The 21,668-nt window shown below is 43.5% G+C and overlaps 1 pseudogene; it reads right to left on the bottom strand.

Annotated features, from left to right (window-relative positions):
* Positions 1 to 5,061: 5,061 nt before the first annotated feature.
* On the bottom strand, positions 5,062 to 12,530 carry LOC125534651 (disease resistance protein RGA5-like; annotated as a pseudogene).
* Between the last annotated feature and the right edge of the window lie 9,138 nt (positions 12,531 to 21,668).

The raw sequence follows: 21,668 nt of genomic DNA, 5'->3' as shown, positions 1-21,668 counted from the left end.
GGAGGAAAGTAGTACATCGCAGAAACCGGTTTCTGTGACACCTACACCGATTAGTGAGGAAGCTAATGATAATGATCATGAAACTTCAGCAAGTTACTACTGAACCTCGTAGATCAACCAGAGTAAGATCCACACCAGAGTGGTACGGTAATCCTGTTCTGGAAGTCATGCTACTAGATCATGATGAACCTACGAACTATGAAGAAGCGATGGTGAGCCCAGATTCCACAAAATGGCTTGAAGCCATGAAATCTGAGATGGGATCCATGTATGAGAACAAAGTGTGGACTTTGGTTGACTTTCCCAATGATCGGAAAGCAATTGAGAATAAATGGATCTTCAAGAAGAAGACTGACGCTGACGGTAATGTTACTGTCTACAAAGCTCGACTTGTCGCAAAAGGTTTTTGACAAGTTCAAGGGATTGACTACGATGAGACCTTCTCACCCTTAGCGATGCTTAAGTCTGTCCGAATCATGTTAGCAATTGCCGCATTTTATGATTATGAAATTTGGCAGATGGATGTCAAAACTGGATTCCTGAATGGATTTCTGGAAGAAGAGTTGTATATGATGCAGCCGGAAGGTTTTGTCGATCCAAAGGGAGCTAACAAAGTGTGCAAACTCCAGCGATCCATTTATGGACTGGTGCAAGCCTCTCGGAGTTGGAATAAACGCTTTGATAGTGTGATCAAAGCATTTGGGTTTGTACAGACTTTTGGAGAAGCCTGTATTTACAAGAAAGTGAGTGGGAGCTCTGTAGCATTTCTGATATTATATGTGGATGACATATTACTAATCGGAAATGATATAGAATTTCTGGATAGCATAAAGGGATACTTGAATAAGAGTTTTTCAATGAAAAACCTTGGTGAAGCTGCTTACATATTGGGCATTAAGATCTATATGTTGGGGAACGTAGTAATTTCAAAAATTTCCTACGCACACGCAAGATCATGGTGATGCATAGCAACGAGAGGGGAGAGTGTTGTCTACGTACCCTCGTAGACCGAAGCGGAAGCGTTGACACAACGTAGAGGAAGTAGTCGTACATCTTCCCGATCCGACTGATCCAAGCACCGAACGAACGGCGCCTCCGAGTTCTGCACACGTTCAGCTCGATGACGCTCCCCGGGCTCCGATCCAGCAAAGCTTCGGGGAGGAGTTCCGTCAGTACGACGGCGTGGTGACGATCTTGATGTTCAACCGTCGCAGGGCTTCGCCTAAGCACCGCTACAATATGACCGAGGTGTAATATCGTAGAGGGGGGCACCGCACACGGCTAAGGAACGATCACAAAGATCAACTTGTGTGTCTATGGGGTGCCCCTGCCCCCGTATATAAAGGAGTGGAGGAGGGGAGGGCCGACCCTCTCTATGGCGCGCCCTAGGGGAGTCCTACTCCCAGCGGGAGTAGGATTCCCCCTTTCCTAGTCCAACTAGGAGTCCTTCCATGTAGTAGGAGTAGGAGACAAGGAAGGGGAAGGGAGAAGGGAAGGAAGGAGGGGGCGCCGCCCCTCCCCCTAGTCCAATTCGGACTAGGCCTTGGGGGGGCGCGCGGCCTGCCCTAGGCAGCCCCTCTTTCTTTCCCGTATGGCCCAATAAGGCCCAATACTTCTCCCCGTATTCCCGTAACTCCCCGATACTCCGAAAAATACCCGAACCACTCGGAACCTTTCCGAAGTCCGAATATAGTTGTCCAATATATCGATCTTTACGTCTCGACCATTTCGAGACTCCTCGTCATGTCCCCGATCTCATCCGGGACTCCGAACTCCTTCGGTACATCAAAACTCATAAACTCATAATGAAACTGTCATCGTAACCTTAAGCGTGCGGACCCTACGGGTTCGAGAACACTGTAGACATGACCGAGACACGTCTCCGGTCAATAACCAATAGCGGAACCTGGATGCTCATATTGGCTCCTACATATTCTACGAAGATCTTTATCGGTCAGACCGCATAACAACATACGTTGTTCCCTTTGTCATCGGTATGTTACTTGCCCGAGATTCGATCGTCGGTATCTCAATACCTAGTTCAATCTCGTTACCGGCAAGTCTCTTTACTCGTTCTGTAATACATCATCCCGCAACTAACTCATTAGTTGCAATGCTTGCAAGGCTTGAGTGATGTGCATTACCGAGAGGGCCGAGAGATACCTCTCCGACAATCGGAGTGACAAATCCTAATCTCGAAATACGCCAACCCAACATGTACCTTGGGAGACACCTGTACAGCACCTTTATAATCACCCAGTTACGTTGTGACGTTTGGTAGCACACAAAGTGTTCCTCCGGTAAACGGGAGTTGCATAATCTCATAGTCATAGGAACATGTATAAGTCATGAAAAAAGCAATAGCAACATACTAAACGATCGTGTGCTAAGCTAACGGAATGGGTCATGTCAATCACATCATTCTCCTAATGATGTGATCCCGTTTAATCAAATGACAACTCATGTCTATGGTTAGGAAACATAACCATCTTCGATTAACGAGCTAGTCAAGTAGAGGCATACTAGTGACACTATGTTTGTCTATATATTCACACATGTATTATGTTTTCGGTTAATACAATTCTAGCATGAATAATAAACATTTATCATGATAAAAAAATAAATAATAACTTTATTATTGCCTCTAAGGCATATTTCCTTCAGTAACCTCTCCTCTATCTATCCTACTTCCACTTCTTACCGTATCATCATCGGTAACGGCGCCGGTCTTCCCATCTCTCATACTGGTTCTGCTAGTTTTCCATCTAACTCTAGACCTATCTCTCTAAATAACGTCATTGTTTCTCCACATCTTATTCAGAATCTTGTTTCTGTTCGTAATCTTTCTCGTGATAATTCTGTAAATGTGGAATTTGATGAAGTTGGCTTTTCTGTTAAGGACACTCGCACCAGGATGATACTTCACTGATGTGACAGTCCCGGCGATCTCTACCCAGTTCAATTGACATCATCTTCGGGTGGTCCTCGAGCTCTTTTCGCCGGCGTCGATACTTGGCATGCTCGCCTCGGGCATCCTAGCACTTCCTCGCTTTGTCAAATAATGAGGGGTTTTTCCTTTTCATGTAGTAAAACGGATGCTCACTCATGTGAAGCATGCCGGTTAGGCAAACATGTTCGCCTCCCTTTTACTTCCTCATCCACAGTTGCCTCTTTTCCTTTTGAGTTAATTCACAGTGATGTATGGACCTCTCCAGTACCCAATAATTCTGGTTATCTTTATTATCTTGTTATGCTAGATGATTTTTCTCACTTTGTGTGGACATTTCCTCTTCGTAGGAAGTCAAACGTTCCCGCTGCTCTCATCGCATTTTATTCTTATGTCTCCACATAGTTCGGGCGGCCCATACTCGCACTTTAGATTGATAATGGAAAAGAGTTTGACACCCTCACCAACCTCGCCATATAAAGCTCTAGGTAGCTCCTGTCTCAGGAAGCTACTATACATGATTGCGGTTTAGTTTGTTTCTATGATTTTTCTATGGGTTTTTCTAGTAGTTTTTATTTGCTTTTTTGGTTTTATTTCCCTTTTTATTTCATTTTCAATATTTTTTTAAAAAGTTAAAATTTAAAATTCATGGACTTTTTTCAAATTACCTTTTTGCAAATCTGTGTACTTTCTTTCAAATGCATCAAATCCGCAAATGTTTTTCAAATTAGTAAAAAAATTCAATTTCGTGATTCCTTTTGAATTTGTAATTTTTAGTTAAATCCATGAACATTTCTCAAATCCGGGAAATCCATGAACTCTTTTTCAAATCCGTGAAATTTTTCCAGATATGCAAAAAAGTCCGGTATGAGCTTTTTCCCCAAAATTTACCCAAATAATAAGTGCCACATGTATGGCACGAAACACTTCGGTCCTGGCGTTTTTTTACATCCAAAGTTGCTATCTGAAAGAAAACATACAGAAAAACTGAAACTTGACATCCGAAAAGAAAGTTGTCATGCTTGACAACGAAAATTGCCATCCTCGCATCACTAAACTTGCCATATAAAATGTTCAGAGTTTTCATGTGTTTATGGCACACGTGTGACATTTATTAGGGTCCAAAATTTAATGGTCAACATTTGACAGGTCAACGGTGAACCGATTGAACGAGCGCTGCTTGGCTATCTGGCGAACTAAGCGAACAAACAGTTATTGGGCCGGCACAAAAGCAGGTGCCCATTTGCTCTTTCTCTTCGTTGGGCCACACAGTCGTGGATAAAGGCCGAAGGCGAATCCATTGGGTATCTCTCTCTCTCGTCGTTGGCTCGAGACTGTTCTTTTGCACGCGTCGACGACCGGAGGCGGCAGGGGAACTATGGCGGCGGCGACCCCTCCGATGGGATTTTTGCTCCGGGGAGGTGGACGGCGGCTCGTCGACGCTCTAGTTAGCAGTAGCCGAGCGGGCAGCACCGGTGATAACCAGAAGGCAACAAGCAGCAGGAGCTCGGTGACGGCGACGGCTGCCGTTGGCGGCACGCGGCTACTAGGTGAGCCAGTCTCTGTAATTTGACCAAGATGTTCTGCAATTGAAGGCCAATCATAGCTATTTATAGCTAGACTTGTTTAAAATTTCAGATTTGGGAAATTTCTTTGTTGACACTACAAGAAATTCACAAGTGAAACTGTTAGTGCATACTAGTATTAGACTATCAGTGATTAGGAACAATGTGTCTGCTTGAGATCTTAATGTGTATTCAAGCTGTTCTACTACACGATACGGAAACAAAAAATACACCACCCTGTCGCCCGTGGAACACAAACTCTGAACTGAACTAATAACAGATCAGCTCACTGCGGATAAAGAAAAATTAATAGGCATTTGTACCATTAGAAACAAAAGGTGATGCATCCAAATAAACAAACTGACTACGCCTTAATTCCATTGATTATGAGAAAGGAATAAGAGAGTCTCAAATCAGACATGAGGGCAGCAGTGCGCCGGGTAAACAAGCCGGCAGTACTTGATAAAGAAGTACCTTAGAAAATAAGCTACTTATTTGGAAGGAAAGCAAAAATATATAGTGAATCATGAGCTAGCTAGCTTTCAGGCAGTCAACTAAGGACCTTAGAAATGTAATGGTTCCTGAACCGAGGAAAGCAAGAACAGAATAGACTATCACCGAATTTTATCTTACAAGAATGTAGACAGTAATCAACACAACAATAGAAATGGAAATAGGTTCGCTGAGTTCAACGCACACCAGGAAAACCCTCTAGCAGCTACATTCGCGGGGAACATAACCCAAGGGACAAAAAACCTGGCGCACCACCAAACTAGCCTTATTACACACTGAACAAACCAGTTTCACCAAATAAATATGTACAGGCAAAAGCACACAGAACTTCATCTCGATGACATAGAAGGAACATGAACTGAACATGCAGGAGTGCTTGGAAGATGGAGGCTTGCGCGATAGAGAGTCAATGCCGACGGAAACACCTCGTGCCAGCTGAAATCAAAGGCAGAGACAAAGAATCACATGCAGTTCATGTTGCATCTTCTTGATGGTGTGGTGAAGTAAACAGACAGTGGAGGGCTAAAGAAGATGTTGAAAGGATAGTACTACTAGTTACAGACATATGCGTGATGTAGAAAACAACTGGACGGAATGGGTACCTGGACACAGGATTTTGTTCATCGCTTGGCTCGACTTGGTCTGTAATTGAAAGAAGTCATTATGAGACAAGGCAAAAGAAACAGGGGACTGAATTAAATGCAGAAACAGTAGTACCTCTCCATCATGTCAGTATTTATCGGCACGAAGGGTGGGACTTTTGGGATGGCCCTCTGCCACACGCCTCAGCGCATCCATGGCTTGAGAATAATACTCAGGTCTGCGTTTATCTCCCCTACTGTCGAGGTCAATTCTGAGTTGCCTGAGCGAAGGAAGGTTTCTTATGCTCAGATCAAAGTCAGGACCGAGGATGTCATTCACTAGGAGACCGAAGCGAAGGCGTTGAACCATTGGCATAGCTCCTGGTTGGAAGGTAGGGTGCACCAGTATAAGTTTGTGGAAAAGGCACACTCTCACGCTCGGGAAGGCACCAGCGCTAAGCACAAACTTCTCCAATGGATTGCATACATTGCGGATGACTAATGATAATGTGACACACTGGAGAGCTGGCAGCATCCCAAGGATCTGAATATCCCCGGATTCCACATGACGGACATTTAGATCGAGGGAGGAGAGAAGCGGAAGCGACGAAGAACAAATCCATGTAGGCAAGCTCTTGAAATATCCGTCAAATTTTAGACTGCGGAGGTTTGGAGATGGCACCCAATCCTGCATGAGGTTGACAAGCCAATTACAAGCAGAGGAGATCTCCAGCCTCTCGAGTTTGTGCAACTTGCCTAGGGACTCAATTAAAGCTTTATCAGTTCTCAGGTCATTGCCAAGGGTCTCCATCAAAGTTTTATTAGCACCCACAATATGGCCCACGGACTCAGTCAATGGTTTATTGGTTCTCAGAACATCCGGACACCTAACAATTTCCCTCGGATTTTTCCTTGATGAATCCCATTTAAAGGCGAGCTCCCTTAACCTGTTCAGACGCCCCAGCTCTTTTGCGCTGTCTGCAGAGAAAATTCCCACCCCGTGTCCCGTCAGCTGTTCAAGGCATGTCAGGTTGCTGAACCCTTTTGGTAGTGGCATATCAGAATCAAGGATTAGGCACATCAAATGCCTCAGATGAACAACACTGGACGGTAGTTCTTTTGAATTGGTCCATCTCAAGTCTAGTGTCTGCAAAAACTTCAGCTTTCCTATTTCCACAGGGAGCTTGCCAACCTTTGTACCTCTTAACCCTAGGTATCTCAAATGTAACAAGTTCTCAACATGCCTAAGGTCAACACCTCCAAGATCACAACCTTCTAGATCCAATACACGTAAAAATTGAAATCTAGAAAGAGGGGGGATCTTATTAATAGCAGGACTAAAAGAGGTAAAAGACCTCACTTGTGACATTCTTGTGGTAGCCAGCTGAGTAGTGGTGAGATACTGAGATCTGTCATGCTCTTTTGGAGGGACAATCTGCGGAACTTCTTCTCCAAAGGTGTGTCTCCCTTGATAACATCCAATATAGTAACAAAGTTATCTTCGCTTGATAATTCGCACATAAGATCAAGCATTATATCATGGACATAACAAGCTTCAACCCTACCATCAACATGTATGTTTATCGGCATTATCATGTTCCTGTTTACTAGCTCATTGAAGTAACAATCTCCAAGCTCTAGTAGGCTGGTGTCATCTTCTACTTGGATGAATCCTTCAGAAATCCATCTCCTTATCAGCCGATCTCTGCTAATTTGATGATCATCTGGAAAGATACTTAGATATAGAAAGCAAGTCTTCAAATAAGAAGGGAGATCATAAAAACTCAATGATAGTATCCTCTTCATTTCTTTCACATGATCATCACCTTTTTTAAGTCCACCGCCAATACGGTTGAGCAAACCATACCATTGGTCAATTTGGTTGATCCTCTGATTATTAGCTAAATAGCTAGCTAGACTAATGATAGCTAATGGCACCCCAGCACATTTTTTCAAGATCTTTCTGGATACATGCTCCAATCTAGAAGGACACATCTCACTTGGAAATACTCTTGTATAGAAAAGTTTTTGGGATTCATCATCAGAGAGTGGTTCCATCTTATGAATCATATAATCTTTATTAGAGCAACATTCTTTAGAGACCTCGAAATGGCGGGTTGTTGTGATTATTATACTACCACACTCATTGTCCTTAAGTGCATATCTGATTGTTTTCCATGCTTCTTTATCCCACAAATCATCGATAATTATAAAGTACCTATGCACATTGCAATAGAGAGCTACAGGTTAGCAAAACAAAACAATTTGTTTACCAAAAATATGAAAGCATGTCAACCACTTCAATAATCCAAAGAGTTACTATTGTTACCACTTGAGCAGTGGGTGTGTTCGATTCTTCGTTTTGAATGTTTGAAATTTTGATGGCTTGGTGTTTGAGAAAGGGGGTCAATACCGACTCACGACACGCACTTCAAATTGACCTAGCTATCACCAGTACACAAATGCAAATCGAGGCACCACGGCCCCATGAGATGGTGTGCACGCTACCACATTTAATGCATGCATGCAATTCAAATAGAATAAGAAATACATGTCAATATGAGGAATTAGACCTCTCCAGAAAAACAACTTGACCTAGTGCACTAAGGCGATAAATTTACTATCTTCACAAAGATATCGGGGTGGGTTGGGCCGTCCGTCCTCGGGCACGGTTCGGGGCTGCGCCTCAATGTCAGATTCCTCCATGACCGAGTTTGAGTTCTCCATGGCCGATTCCGACTCCTCGTCGTCCTTGATGGTCGACCGTGCTCGGGCATGGGCCGGGGCAGGGCCTTGATGCCAGGTTGCACCATGGGTGAGTCCGAATTCTCCATGACCGAGTCTGATTCCCCCATGGACGAGTTCGACTTCCTCGATGGTAGACTCCTCCATGGCCGAGTCTGGGGCTTTCACGGTTGAGTCTGGCTCCATCATGGCTGAGTTTTCCATGTATTGCAAGAGGTGGACGTGCAATCTTTAGTCCCACCCCAGAATTGTAGGTGGTGTAGGACCAACTTATACAGTGGAGTCTAGTCACTCCACTTAGTGATGGGTAAGAGGAGAAAAAGAGAACACCACATGCACACGCTCGCCGAGTTTGACTTCCTCGATAGAAGACTTCTCCATGGACGACTCTGACTCCTCCATGGTGGACTCCTCCGAGGGCTCTACTTCACTGTGTCACGCCATTGATAGCCGACTCCCCGCCTAGCCCAAGTCCGACTCCTCTGTGGCCGAGTATAACTCCTCCATGTTGATTCCTTCGAGGACTCTACTTCGTTGCGTCACACCACCTAGGGCAGACTCCTCTATGGCCGAGCCCGAATCCTCACGGCGTCCATGCATTCCGTGCCAAGTTTGACTCCTCTGTCTAGTGCATTGCAGCATCGCCGACGGTCGACTCCTCTAGGCCAAGTCTGAGTTCCCCATGGCCGACTGGTCTTCTTGGACATTGATATGATCTACCTGAAGAAATAATTGATGGACTTATTTGGATTGCTAGAATTACTCGTGAATGCCAGAATTGTTCATGGGTTTTTTAGAGGAAAAAGTTATTAGCTTCAGCTTTACATCATTACATGGTTATGATAATTCATTTTGTGATATATCCAGACTACATTTATGATGCAATTTTAGGTGAAATCTTAGAGCTATTTTGATGTTTGCAACCTGGGTGCAATTGTGCACACGTGTTAGGGGCTGTTAAATGATAATATGTTTCCATCCTACTATGCTATATACAAATTACGTTGAATGCTTTGTTTCTCTGGGCTACCAGTACCTTACAATTAGCCCTCGGCTGTATTTCGTTTTTTGCGCCATGGGCCCAACAGGTCATCTAGTACAAATATAGAACCAAACCACCTTAAGCTATTGTTACTTATATATCCCAATACAAGAGGAGATTAAAGCGCATTTCGGTGTCCCATACTTATATGCACACCTTTGGGGCTTCTGATTACAAAAGGTGGTCTCTGAAATTACTAGGATTTATGTCCATAAAATAAATATTTGAGAAATATGATAAAGACGAAAGGCTATTCTTATGACACTAGTATAATATGGACTTAAAAAGGATGACCATTCAAAAATTAACACTTACACATAGTATAAGGTTGTGAAAAATCTATTGTACTCTTAAAGTAAAGGGGAGTGGTTTTTCTACACCCCAGCTTGGTGCACCCATGGTGCACCCACACAAGAAAATATAGCAAAACATTTCAAAAAAATTAAAACTTTGTGGGAATGATCATCAACAAATATTATGAACGGTTGCAAAGTTTGGTGGTCAAATAATATTCGAGGAGCTCTCTACAAAAAAGACAAAATCACTAAAACTTAGTCAAGATGAAAGTGCACTGTTTGAGCATATTTTGCAATTTTGTCTTTTTTGTACAGAGCTCCTCGAATGTTATTTGATCACCAAACTTTGCAAGCACTCATAACGTTTGTTGATGATCATTCCCACAAAGTTTCAGACTTTTTTTTGAAATGTTTTGCTATATTTTCTTGCGTGGGTGCGCCGTGGGTGCACCTTAGGAGGGTGCAGCCACTACTTTGTTTCCCGAAAGGAATATTGTTTCTAGACTGGAGATTTTACAAAGTTAACGTATGGTCAAATTTTATCTAACAATAATGGTGTAGATTTGATCTCTTAATAAGTTGTAAAGAGTAGTACAAATATAATATAGAAAAAGAGTAAGTTAATGAATGGAGAAGATAGTCTCGCAAATACAGTCACGAATTAGGGTGTAGATTTTCCATAGAAAGGACATTTTATATTTTATACCTGTAAGATATAAACTGTTGTCGAAGAAAAGGAAATAAATGTAAGAGACCATATGCTAGACGGTTTAGGGAAAGAAAAGACAAAGTGTATACATAATTCAGTTCTAAAGTACACAGACTAGACGTGGCACACTTGATAATAATAATAAGAAAAACGCCGGCTGTTTAGAGGAATCAATAATGAAAGCAGACCTACTCGTAGCAAGAGGCCAAGGTAGGTATAGTGAGAAAAATAAAAGTAGGCGTGGGAACATAGGCATGTACAATGAGAAAGGCATAAAAAATAAGGTGAGATGATTTCTAGAGTGGTGATGTTTTTCCTTATCCAATATCGGTTATTTTCTGCTAATTAGTTATATATTATATTTGTTGTCTTTTTTATTTGACCAATTCGTCAGGATTGACACTATGTATGCTGCTTAGATGTACTATTATCTGCAGCATATAAATGACATGGCGGCATACCTTTTATGGCAAAGCAAATCTCGGATCACGATGATGAGCTGCTCTACATCCAACTTTGCTGCATTTATACTAGTATGTCTTCTGTTGTCAATTTTAAAGAGAAGATTGCTTAATACATTCTTCAAGTCGGGATTCCGGGACACAGACAGAAAAGCTTTGTAATCAAATTTTGTTGGAAGGGCATCATATACTTCTCTGGCAAGTGTAGTCTTTCCCAATCCTCCAAATCCAACAATAGAAAGTATCTTGAGTTGCTCATTGGACACAGGGCCCCCCTCACTGATCTTCTTGATAATATCGTCCCTTGCCTTCTGCATGCCGATAATATCCTTCTTATCTCCGTAGAGAACCTCCCAGTGAGGGTCCACGGTTGTCCTTGTGGCTGCAGGTAGATTAGCAAAATTAACCATTTCACTAACCATTTTATGTCGGGTGGCAACATCTTGCAATCGTTCATGGATTTCTTTGATTGCTTTGGAAATCTGATGTTTAGCCTTGCCCTTTTTAAACAGGTTTTTGAAGTTGGTCACGACCTTCTTGAAGTTGGACTGATCGGCATTGGGCTCACAGCTCTCAACACGCACCAGGAGAGAGTCGATGACATCCTCCATGTCGTAAGACAGCTCCCTGATATCGTTAGCCCAAAACTTAACCTGGTCGTCGAGCTGATCCCTCGGCACCTCTGCCACCTTGCCAAGAGCAGCGCGCACAATCATCAGCTGGGCAGAGAAGGACCTGACCTTTTTCTTAACTCCCTTCTGTAGCTTGTACTCGCCCTTGATAACCTCACACAGTTTGAGGAGGAGGGAGCCCATGGCCCCCATTGCGAGATCCATGGCTCACTCAATCCTCTTTTGTTGATGGTCACCAGGCAGAGGCTACGATCTGAATATCATATGAAAAAAACACGAATGTTACTGCAACTTTGCAAGAGATTACATGAAGAACCAGAAGATCTATAATTCACAAGGGGGTTCCGGAAGAATGTTGCTGCGCCAAAAATCATCAAAGTTCTTCAGGTCATCAGGGATGCAAGCATGCAAGAGAGCTGCATCGTCCTGATGCAGGCTAAATCGGTAATGAGTAGTGAGGGGGACTGACCTCTAGAGACAATAGCGTTGCGGGTGGGACGTGCTGCCCAAGGGGCAAGCAGAGGGGTAGACAATAGCGCCTCGGCAGGGTCAATCAATCTTGCTTACTTGGACTAACCTTAGCCAAGGACAATTGTTATATTGGCCACAAGGGTTCACGGTTGAGCCACACTCCAGCAAGTATATCATTGAAGACTTCACCCATTGGACTCATCGGTTTAAGAAACCGAGGGGAGACAAAAGTTTCCTGCCAATTCTGTTTGTTTTCTGAGTGAATGTTCCCGCCAATTCTTGGTGAATGTACCTCTCTACACATGTAAATATGTCTATGGCTCTATGCAAACCTCTGCCTATGTGTCCTCTTTGACTAATACTTTCAGGTGATAGACTCCAAGCCTAGAAATTTTATATTGGGAAATACTAAGACGGAAGATACATATGCACTAGGCACTTTTAGTAGTACACAAGCACTAATGATCATGTACCGTCCCAGCATCGATGGATGGTCCTGATGTGTGCAGATGAAAGTCAGCGACATTGCAAGGACAATTCATGGGATGACCACGTGGAGGAGTCTTTCCCGCCGGTGCCCCCCCTCCCCCGCTCCGTTGGCACCGTTGTATCTGCCTCGTCTACTGTGGTGTCTGGCAAACCTTGCCGACGACCACATTGGGGGGTCCTTCCCACCACCGTCCCTTTTCATAGCAACTTTCCCCAGAAACAGTTCCCCTTTAATTTGCCATGTGACTTGAAATTTTTCTAAAAGTTGCCATGATTTTTAAGAAACACGTTTTTTTCTTCTTCCATGTGATCATTAGAAACACTTTCAAAATTAGCCTTGTTTCTAGAGAACACTTTTCCCTAAATTTTGCGATGCAACTAGTTTTAATTTTTTTAAATCCTTAATTTGATTTGTAGGAATGAGAATTATCTCATTTTGCCATGTGATCAGTATAAACCTTTTAAAAAAATTCCATGTTTTTCAAAGAACAAAACTATCCAATTTTTTCATGAGACTATTTATTACAACATTTTTGTATGTTTTTTATTGCGAGATATTGGTATGATGTTGTTGTTTTGTATATGATTTTCTATCTAGACAGGCAGTATTGTATTTGCTCTATATCATGGGAATTTCGTATGTTTGTTTTTGCGTTTTGTTTTTATACACAAATTTTTTTTGCTCTTTAGCATGGCGAATTTATATTGTAGGTCATGGCAAATCTGTTATGCCAAACAGCATGCCAACTACGTGTGCATATTTGTTGTTTTGTATACATGCAAAAAACATTACTCTACAGTATGAGAATTTATATGTTTATTCCGTGATAAATTTATAATTTTTAGCATGGTAGTTTTTGGCCCGGTTTAGAAATTGTACTTTGGGCCTGGCCCGTCTTGCGCAAGGCGCTCGTTGGAATCAGTATGCCCAACGTCACGCGCGCTGAGGCAGTAGTCATCGAGGAGTATGATGGAATTACGAGTGTGAATGACTACAAACTGGATTGTGTTCCTGCGTGGGTACGTATCGTTGGAATCCCGGATGGTCTTATGAAAAACGAAGCAATTGCGGAGAAGATTGCGAGGAAGGTCGGTATCCCTCCAATAAAGGTTACTGTGAATGAAGGACGAATTAACCCGACCGAATATCTAAGAGCTACGGTGTTCCTCCCCCTAGATGTTCCCCTAGTTCTGTTTGTCCACCTGACATTGAAAGAGAGCAAGAGGTATCCTGTGGAATATGAAAAACTCCCGGACTTCTGTGATTTCTGTGGTATGATTGGCCATTTAGTAAGAGAATGTGGTGATGGAACCCATAGAGCAGAAGACTGTGAATGGGGAAACTGGTTAATGGTTAAGTTTGAGGATCCGTCAGGAGGAACTGGGTATGGTCGAGGTGGCGGCCGTGGTTCAGGCCGTGGGGAAGACATGTGGAACAGAGGGAGGGGATTTGGTGATGACAGAAACATGGCACCAAGAGGTTCTGGAAGGGGAAATACTAGAGATCTAAATCCCCAAGAACCTGAGAACATGGATATGGAGAGAGGGGATGATCTTCAAGGGAGAGATGTTGCGCCGAGCGCTAGGAAGCGTCTCATAAATCAGGATGGGACTGCTAATATAGCAGTTAACTCCTCTATGGCACCCCCACCAGGATTTGTGACCGATCAAGTAGGGACTGCTAATATAGCAGTTAACTCCTCTATGGCACCCCCACCAGGATTTGTGACCGATCAAGTCCTACTGATCGAACACACAGGTGGAGGACAGATTGATAAAACCCTCATGAGTACCCCTCAAAATATACATGATAACAAAAGGCTGAAGGCCAATATGTCGGAGTCGACAAAAGAATCAGCGGCGTCCTCCTCCGGGGAGGGTCGCCGATCGCGATGAAACTTATAAGTTGGAACTGTCGGGGTTTGCTCGGGGCCCCGACAGTGAGATCGCTTCTGGACATCCAGAGAGGAATAATCCAGATGTGTTTTTTCTGTCTGAAACACATTTGGATGAGACTAAGGCAGAAGAGGCAATGAGGAAACTGAGGATGGATCATAGGATTGTGGTCCCCTGTCTTGATGGTAGAAGCAGAGGTTTACTATTAGTCTGGAAGAAGGATGTGAGGATCTACTCCCGGACTAATACGTTTAATTGCATTGATGTCTCAATTGAAGAAGTGGATGGTAGATTATGGAGGCTGACGGGTCCGTATGGAGAACCAAGCTGGGATAATAAGAATAAAACATACCAGCTGATCCGAGACCTTCATGCCCACTCTAACTTACCGTGGGTTGTTATCGGCGACTTCAATGAAATATTATTGTCGTCGGAAAAAGAAGGAGGAGCCCAGCGGCAACATTCTAGGCTACAAGCTTTCCAAGATGCCCTGTCAGACTGCTCCCTAGAGGATATTGGCTACCATGGTGACAAGTTTACCTTTTTCAGAGGAGGATTGCGAGAAAGGTTGGATCATGCAGTATCAAATTCGGGATGGATGGATATGCATCCTTTATGTGGTCTTTTGAACCTGGATATGGGAAAGTCGGACCACCGACCTATTTGTTTGGATACTGAATACCTAGTGGGTGTCGCAGCTCAGCGACGTCGTCCAGGAAGAAAATTTGAGGCAAGATGGCTAGAGGAGGAATTGGTGGAGGAAGTAGTGAGAACGGCTTGGCAGAAAGCATTTGTAAGGGGGCTTTGTCCCTCAGCCAGTGAGAAGCTAGCAGCAGTGCATAAGGATCTTCACCAATGGGACAGAAAAGTTCTAAAGGGCCCCCGCGCCAGACTTAAAGCAGCCCAGCATGAACTAGAAGCACTGATGCGAGAGCCATATGATGCTAATGCACAGGCAAAACAGCAGGACTTGACGCTCAAAATTGAAAACCTCCTAGAGCAGGAGGAGATTTACTAGGCCCAAAGGGGGCATGCAAATTGGCTTCGCCGCGGTGACCGTAATACCAATTTTTATCATCAGTTTTCTTCAGCCCGTAGGCGTTGTAACTTAATCCAGAGATTGAAAGATAATAATGATGCATGGGTCGAGGGGAATGAGAACCTCAAGCCCCTGATTTTTGATTATTTCCAGAATCTGTTCTCATCGGAGGCAGGGCTGATTGACGAAGCCTTGCTGAACACAGTAAAACCTGTGGTGATGAGGCAAATGAATGATCTCCTAACTGCTCCATACACGAGGGAAGAGGTAAAAAAAAGCAATGTTTCAAATAGGAGATATGAAAGCCCCAGGCCCTGATGGGCTTCGTGCCATCTTCTTTAAACGCTTTGGCATATCATTGGAGACGAACTAACAGATGAAGTGCTGCAAGTGATAAATAACAAGAAAATACCTAATGGGTGGAATGACACTAATGTGGTGCTAATACCTATAGTGGGCAGTCCAAAGTTAATTACACAGTTTAGGCCCATCAGCTTATGTAATGTGGTTTACAAGATCATTTCAAAAATGCTGGCGAACAGGTTGAAAAAAATCCTACCTGAGTTGATTTCTCCTACACAGAGTGCTTTTGTACCAGGTAGATTAATCACTGACAATGTGTTGATTTCTTATGAGTGCTTTCATTCCATAAATAAGCGAACACATGGTTCGAATGGTATGTGCAGTTAAATTGGACATGCTAAAAGCATATGACAGAGTAGAATAGGATTTTTTTGAGGCAAATGATGATGAGGATGGGGTTTCATGCACACTGGATTGAGTTAGTTATGGAGTGCGTCTCCTCTATTAAATATCATATCAGATTAATGACATAGAGACGGATGAATTTACGCCAACCAGAGGCCTAAGACAGGGAGACCCTCTATCTCCTTACCTTTTTTTGATCTGCTCTGAAGGACTATCAAGTATGTTAATGCATGAAGAAGAAATTGGTGGTATTGAAGGAATAAAAGTGGCAAGGAATGCCCCCTCAATATCTCACCTTTTGTTTGCAGACGATTCTCTCATTCTCATGAGAGCCACGGTACATAATGCAAGTACTTTGAAGAGGGTTCTAGATACGTACTGTGAGAGCTCGGGATAGCGTGTAAGTACACCCAAATCCAGTGTATTCTTCAGTCCTAATACCAGAGTTAATGAAAGAGAGAATGTTTGTGGAATGTTGAATATATTACCTTAAGATTTGTCTGACAAGTACTTGGGACTACCGACAATTGTGGGTGTTGATAGAAGTGATTGCTTTCAACATCTTGTTGACAGAGTATGTCAGAGACTGAAGGGGTGGAAGGAAAAATTCCTATCAATTCAAGGTAAAGAAATCCTTCTAAAAGCGGCAGCTCAGGTAATTCCATCGTATGCTATGTCTGTTTTTAAATTACTAAAAGGAATATGCAAATTAATCACTGATGAAATATCGAGCTTCTGGTGGGGTGATGGAGAGGAGAAAAGGAAAATGCACTGGTTTGCATGGTGGAAGATGTATGTACCAAAGAAGAAGGGAGGAATGGGATTCAGAGACCTTCATAGCTTTAACCTTGCTATGTTAGCAAAGCAGTGTTGGCGACTGATCCAGAATCCTAACTCTTTGTGTGCACGTGTCCTAGGTGCAAAATACTACCCTGATGGTAATATCATGAGAGCAAGCCCGAAGAAAGGCTCCTCGTTCACATGGCAAAGTCTCTTTGCGGGAATACAAACGTTCAAGAGGGGATGTATTTGGAGAGTGGGTACTGGTTCACAGGTAAACATTTGGGAGGATCCATGGATTCCAGCAAGGCCGTCAAGGAAAATTATCACCCCTAGAGGGGGGTTATGTTATCAAAAGTGCAAGATATAATTGACCCGCATATGGGTCAATGGGATGAGGCACTTATTTAGAGTGTGTTCTCGCCCGTTGATGTAAGCAGACACTACTGCAGGTTGCTGCTAACGCGACACTACGATCAGAGACCCTTCGATGAAACTGTGTGCGATGCATTAATCGCAAACGGTGGTGTAAAAACCCCGTCAAAAAAGGTGCAAAACGTTTGGGATGGAGGATGCATCAAACATGGTTCAGATATTAGTTGCGTGTGCGATGCTGGGCATACGGTTCAGTTTGATTAACTATTTGCAATGTGGCAGAACAAAAGAAACGGGCAGCCAGATGAAGGCATGTGCAATATACGGTTGACGGTTCACTCGGATGAACTGTTTGTGATTAGGCAACACAAAAGAAACGATCAGCCAGATCAAGGTGTGTGCAATATACGGCATGTGGTTCACTCAGATAAACTGTTTGCGTTGAGACAAGAGAACATAAACGGTTCAATATAACAAAATGTGTGTGATACGCGGCAAACAGGTCTGTAATCAGAAATATGTGTGAAGACCGATAATAACACAGACGATTGCTTCTAATAAGACGTTTGTGATATGCTCTATCTACACAATATCTATTGGCCATTGGGTGATGGGCGGTCATCCGGGTACGCCATAAGGATGCGAAGAGGGCATCCTATATCAGCAAGGACCAGTTGTTCCATTAGTAGCTCATCTAAGAGAACTCTCAAGTTAACTGTGCTCAGGCTGGAGTAGACATGAGATGGGTGACAAGATGAGAAGTTGTCTTGATGTTAATCCCATTGATGGGATGTATCTTAAATGTCCATTAAGGATATTTATGACACATCCCATCAGTGTAATTAACCTCAAGGTCCTTGTTTTGATTTTTTAACACATATTAAAGAAGGTCTACCGCATTACTTTTTGACAATGTCAATTTAGGGCATACACTTCAGAAGGATTAACTATTTGCGATTAGGCAACATAACAGAAACGCCATGTGCATGGCCGAGAAAGCGTGCCCACATTACGCCGTCTAGGAATAGTGCCGTACTTAGAAATTATAGAACCGTCAATAAATTTTGAGCATCCGTCCCGTCACATTCCAAATTGCAATCCTGTTCACACCGATCAAAACCTAAACGGTTTCCCATTTAGGAGCGTATTAGCACAGTTATAAATACTACTACTCCAAGATGACTGCACATTCCTCCATAACTGCTCATCCACAAAAACAAACAAGTCATTCATCATCGTTCCCTTGCATGTGCCATGGCCAGCGTGAGTTCTGGGTCGAGAGATTGCCACCAGGGAGATGCGAGCATGGAAGCGGAAGCACGAGAGATGTCCCGCCTCGCCGCGAAAGCAGCCGACATGTCCCGCCGCACGGCCGTAGCAGTAGAGAGGTCCCGCCGCGCCGCCGGAGCAGCACGGAGGTCCCGCCGCGCCGTCGATGCAGAAAATTGGTCCGGCCGCGCCGCAAATGCAGCAGAGATGTCCTCCCACGCCGCGGCGGCATGGGAAAATGTCTCGCGGGCAGGCGAGGACTGTTACAGGCGCATGCATTCCATCATCCTTAGCCAGATGGATCAGATCTCCGGCTGGGCGAGGTTGTAGGACGACATGAAAGCCTCATTTGAACAGGCTACCGGCGTCATCCGACAACTAAATGAGAGCAATGCGAAGCTCCGGGCCGAGCGCGACCAGCTGAGGGCGAAGATCGTCGGAAGTGCGGAGCAGCAGGAGGAGACCACTGCCTTGTTGAAGAGGACCGGCATCATTCTTGAGAAACTTATGGACAAGAATGCCATGCTGCGCATCGAGCGCAGAAGGCTGGTGGAGGAATCCGTGGATGCTCTCAAGCAGCATCTTGAGGACAAGAAAGAGCTCATTGCCGCTCGCCGGAGACTAGTTCTCGTGGCCTGTAGCAACGCATCAAGAAAGTAGAGATCAACAAGCCAGATCGTTGTCTTCCTTCTTCTTTTGCCCTTGTGTATTTCGGGCGTTGCCGCATGTGGCTTTTTTACTATTGTTTTATATGATTTTGGTATGATTTGATTAGAACTAAACGGGACTGACGCTGTTTTCGGCAGAATTACTGTGGTGTTGTTTTTGTGCAGAAATAAAAGTTCTCGGAATGCGCTGAAAATCAACGGAGAATTATTCTGGAAAATATAAAAAATACTGGAACAAAAATCTACCGGAGGGGAGTCCCGTAGGCCCATGAGGGTGGGGGGCGCGCCCACCCCCCTGGGCACGGCCCTATGCCTCGTGGACTACCTGTGGGGCCCCTGACTTGTTCTGGACGGCAACCTCTCCTATAAATACCCAAACCTCCAGAAATTAACCTAGATCATAAGTTCCGCCGCCGCAAGCCTCTGTAGCCACGAGAAATCAATCTAGGCCCTCTCTAGCACCCTGCCGGAGGGGGCCATCATCACCGGAGGCCATGGTGGAGGATCCCGGAGGGGCCATCATCGCCATGAAGGCCAATGACCAGAGGGAGAACCTTTCCCCATCTAGGGGGGCATGGAGGAGGAAGCACAAGGGGGAGAACCTCTCCTCCTCTCTCTCGGTGGCGCCGAAGTGCCATCGGGAGGGGAATCATCGTCGCGGTGATCGTCTTCATCAACATCACCATCATCATCACCATCATCATCTCTTTTACGTGGTCCACTCTCCCGCACCCCGCTGTAATCCCTACTTGAACATGGTGCTTTATGCCACATATTATGATCCAATGATGTGTTTCCATCCTATGATGTTTTGAGTAGACATCCTTTATCTTTGGGTTGATTGATGATCTAGATTGGTATGAGTTGTATGTTTTATTTTGGTGATGTCCTATCGTGCCCTCCGTGCCGCGCAAGCATGAGGGATTCCCGCTGTAGGGTGTTGCAATATGTCCCTGGTTTACTTATTGTCTGCGTTGCTTGAGTGACAGAAGCGTAAACACAGATAAGTGGGTCACGGCGTATGGGATAAAGGGGACATGATGCTTTAATGATATGGTTGGGTTTTCCCTTAATGATCTTTAGTAGTTGCAGATACTTGCTAGAGTTCCAATCATAAGTGCATATGATCAAAGACGAGAAAGTATGTTAGCTCATGCCTCTCCCTCATATGAAATTGCAATAGTGATTACCGGTCTTGTTAACGATTGCCTAGGATAATTCCGCACACCGACCCATCATTATTCCACACTCGCTATTTATAATATTTAGTAATATATTCTAACTTTATGATAACATCACCTACTTTTATGTTTTAGCTCTCCGATATCATGCAAAGTTATCCTCTTCATACCCACAACGTAGTTTCATTTCTCATTGCTAGTTGGAAGCAAACATTCGGTGTACGTAGAGTCGTATCAGTGGCACATAGGACTTGAGAGAATATTGATCTTACCTTTAGCTCCTTGTGGGTTGGACACTCCATACTTATCACTTCCACCTTTGGGAATTGCTACGATGATTCCCTGCACTTGGGGATTATCAAGCTCTTTTCTGGCACCGTTGCCGGGGAGCAATAGAGTGGGGTTGATATTCTCGTGTGTGCTTGTTTGCTTTATTCACTAAGTAGATTTTGTTTTTCCTTTTTGTTTCTGTTTAGTTTTGGGTAAAACATACAATTTTTTTTAAAGAATGAAAATACTAAAAAATTTACTTGCCTCTCATGCCTAAATTTTTTTTCAAAAAGAGAAGTGATTGGAAAGTTATGCATTGAAGAAGTGAGGGTCGACCTTGAGCACTTGAGTTCATGCTCATGGAAAAAATGTAAACTTTTTCATGGAAGTTTCTCTGTAAATAATTATCCCCTTGCATATATCCTTTGTATTATAAAAATAATGTGTCAAGCTTTGGTTTTAGGATGATTAGATTGCTTGTTTACTTTGTGCAGTACAAAAACAGAAACTTTAGCTGTAGCGCGTGAATTTACATTTTTTACTGGAAAGTCAAATTGGTCTGAAACTTTTTGCACATTACTTCTGTACAGTTTTTTAAAATTTTAATATTTGTTCTAGAATTTTTGTAGTTACATAAGTATAAATAACTTCCAAATTACTACAGACTGTCCTGTTTTTGACAGATTCTGTTTTCTATGTATTGATCGCTTATTTTGATGAATCTATGGGTAGTATCGGGGGGTATGAACCATGGTGAAGTTAGAATACAGTAGATAAAGTGCTAATATGAAATTGAAATGAATTTTCAACAGTAACTAAAGTTAGTGATTTGCTTTAGTATACTAAGGGATCTCACAAAGTTTTTGTAAAGTTTTTGTGGATGAAGTGTTCGAAGAACGAGGAGTTACCGATGTGAGAAGAATAAAGAGAGGCAAGAGTTCAAGCTTGGGGATGCCCAAGGAACCCCAAGTAAATATTTCAATGATACTCAAGCATCTAAGCTTGGGAATGCCCCGGTTGGCATCCCATTT

The sequence above is a fragment of the Triticum urartu genome, chromosome 2A, assembly GCF_056163025.1.
Source record: "Triticum urartu cultivar PI428250 chromosome 2A, HENAU_Tu73, whole genome shotgun sequence".
In the NCBI taxonomy this organism is placed as follows: Eukaryota; Viridiplantae; Streptophyta; class Magnoliopsida; order Poales; family Poaceae; genus Triticum; species Triticum urartu.
This window is presented reverse-complemented; position numbering and strand designations above follow the sequence as displayed.